This window comes from Macrotis lagotis, chromosome 5 (assembly GCF_037893015.1).
Source record: "Macrotis lagotis isolate mMagLag1 chromosome 5, bilby.v1.9.chrom.fasta, whole genome shotgun sequence".
In the NCBI taxonomy this organism is placed as follows: domain Eukaryota; kingdom Metazoa; phylum Chordata; class Mammalia; order Peramelemorphia; family Peramelidae; genus Macrotis; species Macrotis lagotis.
The window spans coordinates 197,704,541-197,717,497 of record NC_133662.1 but is presented as its reverse complement, the minus strand read 5'-3'; the positions used below and the strand labels follow the sequence as shown (position 1 = coordinate 197,717,497).

At 33.9% G+C, this 12,957-nt stretch overlaps 1 protein-coding gene across 2 annotated transcripts in view; it reads left to right on the top strand.

The window, feature by feature from the left end:
- Nucleotides 1-12,957, top strand: part of DPYD (dihydropyrimidine dehydrogenase) — a 1,037,477-nt gene that overhangs the window by 287,587 nt on the left and 736,933 nt on the right. The gene's annotated exons all lie outside the window — the stretch shown is intronic.

Below are 12,957 nucleotides of genomic sequence, written 5' to 3'. Positions count from 1 at the left end.
AGTGATTCTGTGTGAAAAGTGATCAATGTATAACCTATATCTAACTGTTTTCCATCTCTGAGAAGGAGTAGGAAAGGAGGAAGGAGCAGAGGAATACAATTTGAAACTCAAAACTTTAAATAAAAATGTTTAAAAATTGAAAAAATGGAAAAGTGGTCAAATTAAATGAATTATGTTTCATTAATCATGCTTCAACCAGTAAAAATGTAGTATTGTTCTGTTTTCTCACTTCAGATGTCTTTTAGCCTCAAGAGGCTGTAAAAGTTTATGTAACCTGGTATAGAAATACTTTGCTTTTCTAGTAGTAAGAAAACCATTAGCTTCCATCTAGCTATATATTGGAGATAGATCACTAATATAAAAATGCAAATCTGTCACAAGAAGTAGTTTTTGCTTTTACACAATTTGTCAGCCAAGGGAGAGACAGGTCTCCCCTTTTGGACTTCTTTGCCTTTTTGATTATCAGGGACATCAGAGTACTCTCTGCAGGCTTTCTTTCAACAAAGAGCAAAAAAAAAGGCTAAAGGAGAGGTTTCATTTATTTTGTTATTCTAATTTCAGCAGGAATTTTGAAGGTTTAACATTTGGTGAAAAATTTGACAGGAAATGTTTGCCAACAATATTTTTTGATATTTTGATATTTATTTTTCTTACTTTTTAAAACTAATGATTCACTTGCTCTAACTTATATTTGATTTTTCTTAGGTAATAATTCTGAACATGTAACAATGGTCCATTCCCTAGACTTAAGTGATCCTTCACCAGTTTTAATGTATCTTGAAGTCTAAGTCACATTTTACTGTTATTAATAAATCAGTACTCATCTCTGCCTGCTCCCTGACAGGTTTATTCTAAAGTGTTTCTTTGGGGAGTGAGAAAAATGGAAACACTTTGGGAACCAGAGTACTTGTAATAAATCCATAGCTTTCTTTAACTTCTTTCTTTTCTTTTCCCTTTTCTTTTTCTTCCTTGTCATTTCCCACTCTTTTCTTTTCTTTTTTTTGATCTTTTCTTCTCTCCTTTCCTCTCTTCATATTTCTCTGTCTGTCTCTGTCTCTCTCTGCACATCTCTCTCTCTCTCTCTCTCTCTCTCTCTCTCTCTCTCTCTCCCTAGATGAAAAATCTTTACTTAATTCTTAACATTCATTTCCCTAAATCCAAAATTAAGGGCAAATTCATTTTCATTCACTGTTTGATGTTACACTCCATGAAAAAGACATGCATCCACATAGCTCAAGATAAAATCAAACTCAGAATAGAAGGATGATTTAACCCTCTTCTTAAAATGAAGAAACATTTATTTAATAGCAGGTTGGTGCCACAGTTCTATGCTTAGGAAAAATAATGATTAGAAGTTAGCCCTCTACTTCTGTTGTTTCCATTTGGTTCAGATAAAACTGCTACCCTAGAAAGAACCTAAGCATGTGTCTAAAATAATTTTCTTATCAGATAACTTCCTTATGGGAGCATTTAAAACTGAGCTCAAGGGCCAAGTCCTACCTAACACCTTTTCTTATGTTCTCAATTGGCCCTGTTAGACCTTCCGCCCCCCCCATCTCCTTGTTGCTATTTATTTACTTTTCCCTCTAACAAGAACATTTGGATCATGTTGCTCAAGTGCTGCCTTCTTCATGACTACAGAAAGGGCCCATATTATTGTAGAAATAGCTCATTTATCCACCAGGTGATACTCCATCTGAATGATTGGGTCCAGGGCTTTGAAAGTTTCTCTCTGGCACAGGAGAGCTATTCTTAAATGTTCCAGTGTTTTTGCTAATTATCAGATGGATCACTTAGACTTCGAATGCCTCCATTGTCTCCTCCCCACCTTCAAACTGATGCTTGGAGGAATTACGGTGTTTACTCTGCTTTAACAGGAAACCCAGGGGATGACGTGGAATGTTGGTTATTGTATTAAAATATCAACTCCACTATCTATACTTAACTTGTGTGACTCATATCATATCCTGTACAGGTTCCACTCTCTCAGTTCTCAGTCTCCTCCATTCACAGATATAGAGACTTAGCATGCTATGATAATTTATTGTGTATTGAATTAAGAAAAGGGAAAAATAGTTCTAGGATTCCGCTATCAAAGTATTCTCCTCTGCTTGTTTCCTTTATTTCCTTCTGATTGACTTCACTGACTCCCTTGTTCAACAATATTTGCTAAGCCTTTCTATGTATATGTGCATGTGTATATACATATATGTGGATGTGTGCATGTCTACCAAACACTATCATACCTCTACTACTATTATTGCTTTCACTACTGTTACAACTATTGCTAATATCACTGTTACTGCTATTACTGCTACTACTACTGTTACTATTATTACTATTACTATTGTTACTTTATTATATAGTATTACTGCTACTCTTACTACTACTACTACTACTACTACTACTACTACTACTATTCCTATTTCTACTACTTCTACTACCACTACCACCATCAAAACATACAAACAGAAATAATAGCAAGCATTTATATAGTATTTTGAGGTTTGTGAACACTCTTCAAAGATCTCATTTTATTGTTACAACAATGAGATGTGAAATTGAGGCAGAGAGAGGTCAGATGACTTTCTTAGAGTCAGAGCTAGTTAGTGTCTGAGACTGTTTGAAGTAAGTATTTTTGACTCAAAGTCCAGTGCTCAACTACATAAATACCCAGCTACCTTCATAGGCATGGGAATCTGGGTTGCACAGTGAATAGAACATTGCCCCTGAAGTCAGATACTTGATATCTACTAGCTATGTGAACTTAATAAAGTCACTTGCCCTGATTGCCTCACATCCAGGGCCATTTCCAGTCATCCTGATTCATATCTGGCCTTTGGACCTAGATGGCTCCTGAGAAGAAAGTAAGGTTGGTGACTTTCCACAGTACCTACCTTACTCAAATCCAATTCATATGCATGTCATGGCATTATATCCCTGAAGTTATTATCTTCTTCAAGAACAAAGGATAAAACAGCAACAACAACACTTCTTAGGCTTTGGGCTCCTTATTGCCTCTAGGAGCAGGGACAAAAACCTTTGTTTGGCATTCAATGCCCTTTATCCTAGCCTCCTCTTGCCTTTCCTATCCTCTTATACCTTACTCCGCCCTTTCTCTGGGCATCTGGGAATTCCAAATAAAAGATGGCATCTTCCCTGACTGTCCTTCATGCCAGGATGTTTTTTCTCTTCATTCCAACTAACTGCCCTGACTTCTTTTAAAGCTCGTTAAAATCCCACCTTCTACAGGAAGCCTTCCTGAACCCCACTTAATTCCAGTGTTTTCTTTATTTTAATAATTTCCTATTAATCTTGTTAGTTTACTTTGTATATATTTGTTTACATGTTATCTTCCCCATTGAAGGCAGGGACTGTCTTTTGTCTATTTTTGCACATAGCACTGCTTCTAGGAAATATTAAACACTGAATAAGTAAATGTGTATCTAATGAATGAATAAGAAAAGGGGATGCCTTTATTCTGTTCTAGGATAATGGACTAGAAAAAAAGAAAAACAGATAAAACAGTAAGAGAAATCAATGTCCCCTCTATCCCACCAACTCATTAACCCAGTGGAATTTGTAGTAGTTTTCTGTCTGTGAAATTCTGAATTTTTGTTATTGTATTTAGTCCTATATCTGTTCTAGGCTCAAGACCATTCTCATTGTGCTGACCTTCATCCACTTTACTCACACTTAGGACAGGGAAACTTCAAAGATTTGGTTTTGGTCTTCTTCTCTTCTCACTCTAAGAAGTTCAGAAGACTGAGTCCAAAGATAGACATAGAAACCAATTCCTTGAGCCCACCACATTAAAAGTTACATTTTCCTCTAAAGCAAAATATTATCCCCAATGTGAATTAGAGTTCACTCATATTTTCAGTAAGGGTTGAAAGAACATTTGTGTTCTCATAATCCAGAATGATCAAAAATCATTCTGCCAATTTCTCTGCAAATTATCGTCTCAGGAACATGCTCAAACAAATAAAAATGATGAGGATTAATTAGGACACACATCTTATTTCAAAATATTATAATTTATACATCATGCCCTTCCAATGAAAGCTTTTGAGGACAGGGACTAGTTTCAATTTTTTTTAATGTGGTGGTGCCTAGTACAGTGTTCGTTTATAATAAACACATCAGTTCATTTTCATTGAATCTTGGGAAGTCAGACTGTTTATGTGATAGTTATTAGTAATTGATTATTGCTACATAATAGTAATAGGTGCAATTTATACAGGTGTTTAAGATATGCAAAGTTTGCTGAACAAATTATATCGTTTGAGCCTCACAAAAGCTGACAGATGGGTGCTTTTATTATCCTCATTTTACAAATGAAGAAACTGAAACTGAATATGAAATGTTCAAAGACTTGCTACAGCTAATAGGCATTTTAGCGAAGATTCGAACTCAGTTCTTCCTAACATTCTTTACACTGTAACATATTTCTTCTCATCTGATTTTCTGATGTGCATACAGTAGTTGTTAAAAGCCTATTAAGTGGGGCAGCTAGGTGGTGCAGTAGATAAAGCACCGGCCCTGGAGTCAGAAGTACCTGGGTTCAAATCCAGTCTCAGACACTTAATAATTACCTAGCTGTTTGGCCTGACACTTAATAATTACCTAGCTGTTTGGCCTTGGGCAAGCTACGTAGCCCCATTGCTTGGCAAAAAAAGCCTATTAAATGAATCCAAAATTTCAGTCCATTTCAAAATTCTATTCATTTTGTAGTTATACCAATTTTAGGATTATACATGTTCACCTCCACCAAATTATTCCACCATCCCAGATGAATGTCTCCCGTTGAGATTCTTTAGAAAATCTCTTCTGCTAATTTTACAGGATAGATAGTTAGAGTTCATGAATTTCAGAACACCATTCCTGCCCTGGGTCAAATTGTGAGTCACTTGAGATAAATTCATTCATCAAACTATTAGAAGGTGAGGGAGAAACTGTATCATGAACTATATCGAATCCTACTTTAAAATGTGTTTATGTGTGTGTGCATATATATACATATATGAATACATATATATGATATAAATAAATTTTAGAAAGATATCATTCAATTTGAGTTTTATAATTTTCCCCCTATTCCCTCCCTCCACCCCACAGAAGGCATTCTGTTAGTCTTTACATTGTTTTCATGGTATACATTGATTTCAGTTGAATATGATGAGAGAGAGAAATCATATCCTTAAGGAAGAAAAATAAAGTATGAAATAGCAAAATTATATAATAAGGTAATGGGTTTTTTTTCCTAATTTGAAGGTAATAGTCTTTGGTCTTTTTTTCAAACTCCACAATTCTTTCTCTAAATACAGATGGTAATCTTCATTGCAGACAGCCTAAAATTGTCCCTGGTTGTTGCACTGATGGAATGAGCAAGTCCATCAAGGTTGATCATCACCCCCATGTTGCTGTTAGGGTGTACAATGTTTTTTTTGTTCTGCTCCTCTCACTCAGCATCAGTTGATGCAAATATTTCCAGGCCTCCCTGAATTCCCATCGCTCCTGGTTTCTAATAGAACAATAGTGTTCCATGACATACATATACTACAGTTTGTTGAGCCATTCCCCAATTGAAGGACATTCACTTAATTTCCAATTCTTTGCCACCACAAACAGGGCTGCTATGAATATTTTTGTACAAGTGATGTTTTTACCCTTCTTCCTATATGATATAAATAACTTGATTAAAGAATAATATGATGAAAATTTAAAAATTTTGCTAGAACAGAATACTGTGATGAATATTTGATATTCAAAGTAATATAAATCCATTTTGCCACCAAATTAGTCAAAGGTTAGGAAAGCAGAAGAAGAGAGCATGTGATTTTTAACAAATGGTATTGCCTATAATATAGATGTCATAAAATTATATCAGTAGTTTGATATTTTCTGTAATCTTTCCATTAAACAGTGTTCCAATGACATACTGGGATGTGATTAAGAGTGGCAGTGGGGAGGGTGGATTGCAAAGGAACCGAAATTTGTTCCACAGAAAAAGGTAGGATGGAATTGAATTGTCCATCAACATTTTTCTCTTGTCCCCTATTTTCAATATATTTCCTTCTAAGCTTCCTAGTATTTCTCTGGGAGTCAGTGCAGTGACTATGACCCCACTTTAGAGTCTATTTTTGCCCCAGGGATATATGGACTAGAGGGGTGATTCATCTGCCTCTGTAGGAGAGAGATTTTCCCAGTTCAATTAGGTGTAACAATATTACTTCAATAAAATAGCTTAGAAATAATAGTTCAGTGTAGATTTTGTTATCTTTCTCTTGAGTGTTTTTAAATTTTCTGCACAGATGCAAACCTTGGAAAATATATTTTATAATGTGTTCAAGATTTTCATTGAAACTTCAAAGTATTACAGTGCATTATATTAGAGGACCAACTGGATCCATAGTCTTATTCAAGCTTTATGTATGAATTATTAGAAATGATGAATTGGCTCCATTTATATGTCAAAACATATAAAGGAAGATGTCTTTCTGCAGATGCTATACAGGTTGAGGAATTGCAATTTAATCAAAAGCATAATACTATTTGCATGCCCACTGTGCTTCATTTCACTGAAGTTAACCATTGGATTTGAGACATAAAGGTCCAGTTGGAAGCTAGAAGTGATTAAGGAAAATAGGATTGATGCAAATTTGCAAAACCACTATTGTGTCTGAAAATTCCAAGGAAACACTGATTTTTAAATCATCATTTCTACTCTCAGGATTCCATTATTTGTTTCTACTTAGGATGAATAAAGAATTGTGTGTTAGTAATGGTTTTTAAGTGCACCATTCCTTTTCAAAATACACATTTTTTTTTAGCTTAATGTATGCCTCCACTCCTTCATTTTAATGATTGCTAAACATGAAATGTTCAATATTGTACATTTTTGACACTTGAGCTGCAACTAATTTAGGTGAGCATAAAACAGAGATGGTCTTCTTGCATTCTAGCAAAAAAGAATTGTCTTGGTGCATGCCTGATATCAGAATTATCATTTGTAGTTTATTATTAACTAGAAATTCCTAATTTTTCCTCTCTTCCATTTTGATATAGCCTAACTTTTGTGCTACGCCTGTAAGCCATTCTCTGTAATATATAATGAGTTATTTAAATAATAAGAATGAAAATTTGCATTCCCCAAAGTGGCTGTTAAGGGGACAGTACAAAGAATGTTTCATTAAGAGCTAAAGAGGTCCAACCCCACTTCTGATATTTAGGCTTTGTAACCTCAGTTAAGTTACTTCACAGTCCAAACTTTTGATTTCTTCATCAATAACATGAGGGAGCATGACTAGATAAGATGATCTCAGATGATTCTGTCTTATTTTATATCTATGAGGCTACACATAGTTAGCTTGATAACACTTTTATTAAATACTTATTTCATTCTCTTTGAATCTGGCTCTAAAACATATTCTCATCCATATCCTAGTTCAGATTATCCCAATTTCTCCCTTAAACTACTAAAATAGATTCCTAATTGACATCCATGACTTTCTTTCTTTCTTTCTCCTCCCCACTCATATTACCCACGGAAATGAGCAATAAAAATGCAATGAAGCAAGTCAATCTCTACTTTTCAAGGATCTCACTTTCTAATGGAGGAAGATGAAAACTCTTAAAGAGATGTTTGAATATATGTATTATAATCTGCATATATATATATATATATATATATATATATATAATCTAAAATATATTGTATCAAGTATTGTGCTGGAAATGGGATATAGTACCAAAATAAAAATAGTTTTTGCTTTCAAGTGTCATCGCAACAGATGAGACAATATATGCAAATGGATGCCCAAAATTTACAAAGTAATTGGTGGCAGATTCTAGCTGTTGATGTGGGATTGGGAAAAGAGAGCATTTCTTCCTTCATTAAATGCATTCTGCAGGAAGTTTAATGCCACTTGAACTTAGAAGTAAACTATAAATTCAAAGAGTCAAAGCTAAGATGAGAATGCAATCTTGACTTAGAGGCTTCCCTGAACAAATATTTAGGGATGGCTTCTGAATCACTACGTGTTGAACAACAAGTTGGACAAATTGGTTGAGTCATAGAAATTATGAAGGGAATTAAATATGAAATAAATCTGGGAAAGCAGCTAAAATGTTTTGCCTGACAAACAAGAAATTATATCTAATGTTCTAAGCAAGAGAGTCAATTAAGCTTCTTGATCAGTGGAGTGACAGACTCAGATCTATGATCCATAATTACCTATCACTTTGATTTCTGTGTGTAATGTGTAGTGGTGAGGGAAGAGATCAAAGTCATGGAAAACACTTAGAAATCTATTATATTAATTTAAATGAGTGATGATGATGATGATGAACTGAACTAGATGGTTAAAAGATGTGTTACGGAGTTAGAATCTCAGAGAAATGATTGAGAGTGGTGATGTACTTAGATCTTTTTTAATTATAAGGAAAGGAGTTCTAGGCATTCCATATTTAAGTAGAAGTCCTTTTTCCCCTAACAAGTTGGGATCATCCTTATGGAAGAATATTTAGTTTAGGTTTTCCTATAGAAGTTTTGATATTCAAACAACTTCAATGATGTTAGGTCACCTTGAAAATATCTAAATTTATAGTCATATGAGCCTATACTCCATTGAGTACTCTTCATTGAATGGTTAAGTCTGAGCACCAAATCAATCAATTAGCATTTATTAGTACATACTTTTTACCAGATAATGTGCTTAGCACTGGGGAAACAAAAAGGGGCAAAATGAAGTCTCTGTCCTCAAGGAGTTTACAATCTAATGGAAGAGATAATAAACAAAAAAGCAGGCAATATATAGGAAAAATAGAAAATTAGTAAGAAAATGAAAAGCACTAGAATTAAGAGGGATTAGGGAATAATCCCCTTAGAAGAGGAGAATTTAATTAGGACCTAAGGAAGGATAAACCAGTAGGCAAAGATGAGAAGAAAGATTCAGGAATGAGAGACAGTCAGAGAAAATTCCCAAATTGCCTTGTTCCAAAAACAGCAAGCAGGCTAAATATCAAAGAATAAAAAAGGCAGTTAAAAATATAGAGAAGGAGGTTGCTCAGTGGATAGAGCACTGGCCCTGGAATCAGGAGTAACTGAGTTCAAATGTGGCTTCAGACACTTAATAATTACCTAGCTGTGTGGCCTTGGGCAAGCCACTTAACCCCATTGCCTTGCAAAAAAAAAAAAAAAAACCTAAAAAAAACCCAAGAAAAAATATGGGGAAAGAAAAAAAACCCTAGAGTGAATCATCTAAAAAAGGAATAATTTTCAATACGAAATATAGCTGTAATTTCAATTACATTAAATTAAAAAGTTTTTGCACAAACAAAACCAATGTCACCAAGATCAAAAGAAATGTATCAAATTGGGAAACAATTTTTACAACTAATATTTCTGAGAAAGACTCATTTCTAAAATATACAAAGAACTGGGTCAAATTCTTTATAAAAAAACGAGCCATTCCCCAATTGACATATGGTCAAAGGATATGCAAAGGCAATTTACAGACAAGGAAATCAAAGCGATCCATCGTCTTATGAAAAATTGCTTTAAATTACTGCTTATTAGAGAAATGAAAATTAAAGCATCTCTGAGATACCACTTCACACCTCTCAGACTGGCCAATATGACCAGAAAGGACAATGATCATTGATGGAAGGCATATGGGACTCTGATATCCAAACTTTCTGGAGAGCAACTTGGAATTAGGTCCAAAGGTCAACAAAAATGTGCATCCCTTTGATCTAGCAACACTAATACTGGGTCTATGCCCTAAAGAGAACAAGAAAAAGGGTAAAAAATCACTTATACAAAAATATTCAAAGCAGCCCTATTTGCAGTAGCAAAACATTGGAAATTGAGTGAATGTCCATCAATTGGGGAATGGATTAATAAACTGTGGTATATGTATGTGATAGAACACTATTGTTCTATTAGAAACCAGGAGGGATGGGAATTCAAGAAACCTGGAGGGATTTGCATTAACTGATGCTTAGTGAAATGAGCAGAACCAGAAAAACACTGTACACCCTGACAGCAACATGGGGGTAATAATCAAACTTAATGGACTCGCTCATTCCATCAGTGCAACAATCAGGCACAATTTTGGGGTATCTGCAGTGGAGAATATTATCTTTATCCAGAGAAAGAATTGTTGAGTTTAAACAGAGACCAAAGACTATTGCCTTTAATTAAAAAAAAATTATCTTATTGTATAATTTTGCTATCTGTTATGCATTATTTTTTTCCTAAAGGATATGATTTCTCTCTCATCATATTAAACTTAGATAAATGTATAACATGGAAACAATGTAAAAACGGACAGACTGCCTTCTGAGGGGGATGGGGGGAAGGGAAGCAAGATTAGGAGAAAAATTGTAAAATTCAAGATAAATAAATAAATTTTAAAAATAAAAAGGAAAAGAAAGTAAAAAAGATACAGCTAAAATATAGGGAAAGAAAAAAAAATCTAAAGTAAATCATCTAAGAAAGAATAATTTTTCACATAGAAAATGTAACTGAAAATTCATTTATTCTTAAAGTAATATATGCTAATTAGAATAGAGACTTACAAAAATCTCATTGTGCTTTATATCCCTTTTACAGAGACAGAATGGCATGGTGAATAAAGGGCTAGACACTCATGGCATGGGGAAGGCCTGAGTTTAAATCTTGCTTCTAACACATATTTATTATATGACCAAGGAGAAAGTCACTTAAGGGATACTTATTTGTCAGTCTCCTGTAGGGGAGGGAATTTTCACTCAGAAATACTCTTACATTGTTGAAACCATAGATCAGATCATTGCCATATTCAATGCAGTACATATATTCTATGAATATTTGTATATACACGTATTTATCTTGTCTCTGTATATATGGCTTACTCTTTAACATCATTATGGCATAAACTCCTCAAAATAAGAAGCTATGGCTATTTAGCTTTGGATCTCCTCCAGTATGTAACATAGAACCATGGCGATAGTATAGCTTTATTTGGTGTTTATTGAATAAATGATTGAAAGAAGTGTCTCCTGTGTGTAAATAGATATTTATAATAAGCATATTGTAGGTTTTTAGAAAATAGTAAATATCCACCAAGCAACTATGAATTGTATAGGGCAGCTACAGTGAATAGAGCACTGGACTTGAAGTTAGTAGGAAGGGAATTTGAAACCAGCCTCAAACACTTGACTCTTACTAGCTGTGTGACCTTGGGCAAGTCTCTTGACTCTGATTACCTCACAAACAGGGCCATCTCCAGTCATCCTGATTCATATCTGGCCACTAAACTCACATGGCTCTGGAGGAAAAAGTGAGGCTGGTGCCTTAGCACAGCACCCCTCCCTCAAACCCAGTTCTTGTGCTTGTCATGGCATCACCTTCCTAATATCATGACCTTCGTTGAAAATGAAGGACAAAAATTGTATATTTAATTGATCACAAACAAGCTTTTGTTTTTCTTTTTCTTTATGAAGAATTTGCCTTAAGTTAGGCTTTTGGTTCTGCTGGCATTCAGAGTGCAAAAGAAAAGAATAAGCATGTGGGAGTGGTGACGATACAATCTTTCATTTTGATTTAAAAACCAATCAGATATTAAGCAGAGTCTATATGCAAGACATTGTATTAGACATTGGAGATATCAACATAGAAATTGCAAAAAACAAAGGTAAAAGCTTATTCACAAGAAGCTTACTTTTGGAGCAAGCACCATGGAACAATAAAGTATATATAGTATATATGTGAAACAAATATATGGTAATATGCAGGCAAGGGGGAGAGGAGAAAGACCCTAGGTTTGAAGGACAAGAAAAAATATTGTACATAGATCATGATTCATGTATTGAGTTTTGAAGAAAAATGATTTTAAAGGGTCAATATGAGACCCTAGCTGTTTAATATAATAGTATTCTTGGCATTAATATGTATATTTGAATAATATAATTGATATACCCATCTCTACGGTATCCAACTTATTGGAGTATTTTTAAAATCTTGGCATTTTAAGTCTATTATTCTGTGTAATATCTACCTCATAGTGATTTCAGAGTGCTCTGTGTGCTCTGTGATTGAAGACAAAATGGTAAACTGGTAAAACTGCCTAGCTGATGTACCTAATCTAAACCCAAGACAAATCACCAATAATGAATCATAAATTGTATTTATGCTTATCACCTTTAACAGGTCACTTAGAAATAAGATGCTTGCTAATGAATAATTGCAAGATTAATGATATTTGATAGTTGTCCTCTTGTAATTTCCTATCATTTTGAATAAAATTGTCATCTCCAGTTGACATTTGAAACATTAACAAGGTGTATGTTTGTAATGAACATTTTCTTAGCAGAACAAGTTTCATTTTCTTTTAGAAAATAGATTGCCTGAAAAAGTACCTCAATAAACCATACAATGAACAACTTACAGAATGATGGAAAGTTATTCTTGTTAACGCAAATGAAAGTAATATATGTTTAAGTTTGGCTTGCTCCTACATTTCCTCTTAATGCTGTGATTAATAGAAAGAAATTATGATTCAGTAGATTCCTTAAATATATGCCATTCTTCCCTGAAAATCTTTAGAAATCTATTAAAGCTTGCTCAGTGTTGGCACAATGATTTATAATGAAACAGGACAGGATGAATAACTTAGAATGATTCCATCATCAAGTTTAAGTTTGTTTTAAGTTATATATTAATATCAAGGGTACTCACACAATCAAAAAGTCAGTACAGTTCTGGAATGGTAACTTAGAGATTTACTGAAATGTATTTCTCTTCTAGATTTAGACATTTTGTTATTACTGAAAGGTTTTTTAAAATAAATATGTAGACTATTTTTAGAGAATAAAACTGTTGATGAGATTTAGGAGCTCTCCATGTTGACACTTTTTATTGATTTTTCAAATACTTATGCTAATATTATATTTTTTAGTGAAACATTTTTA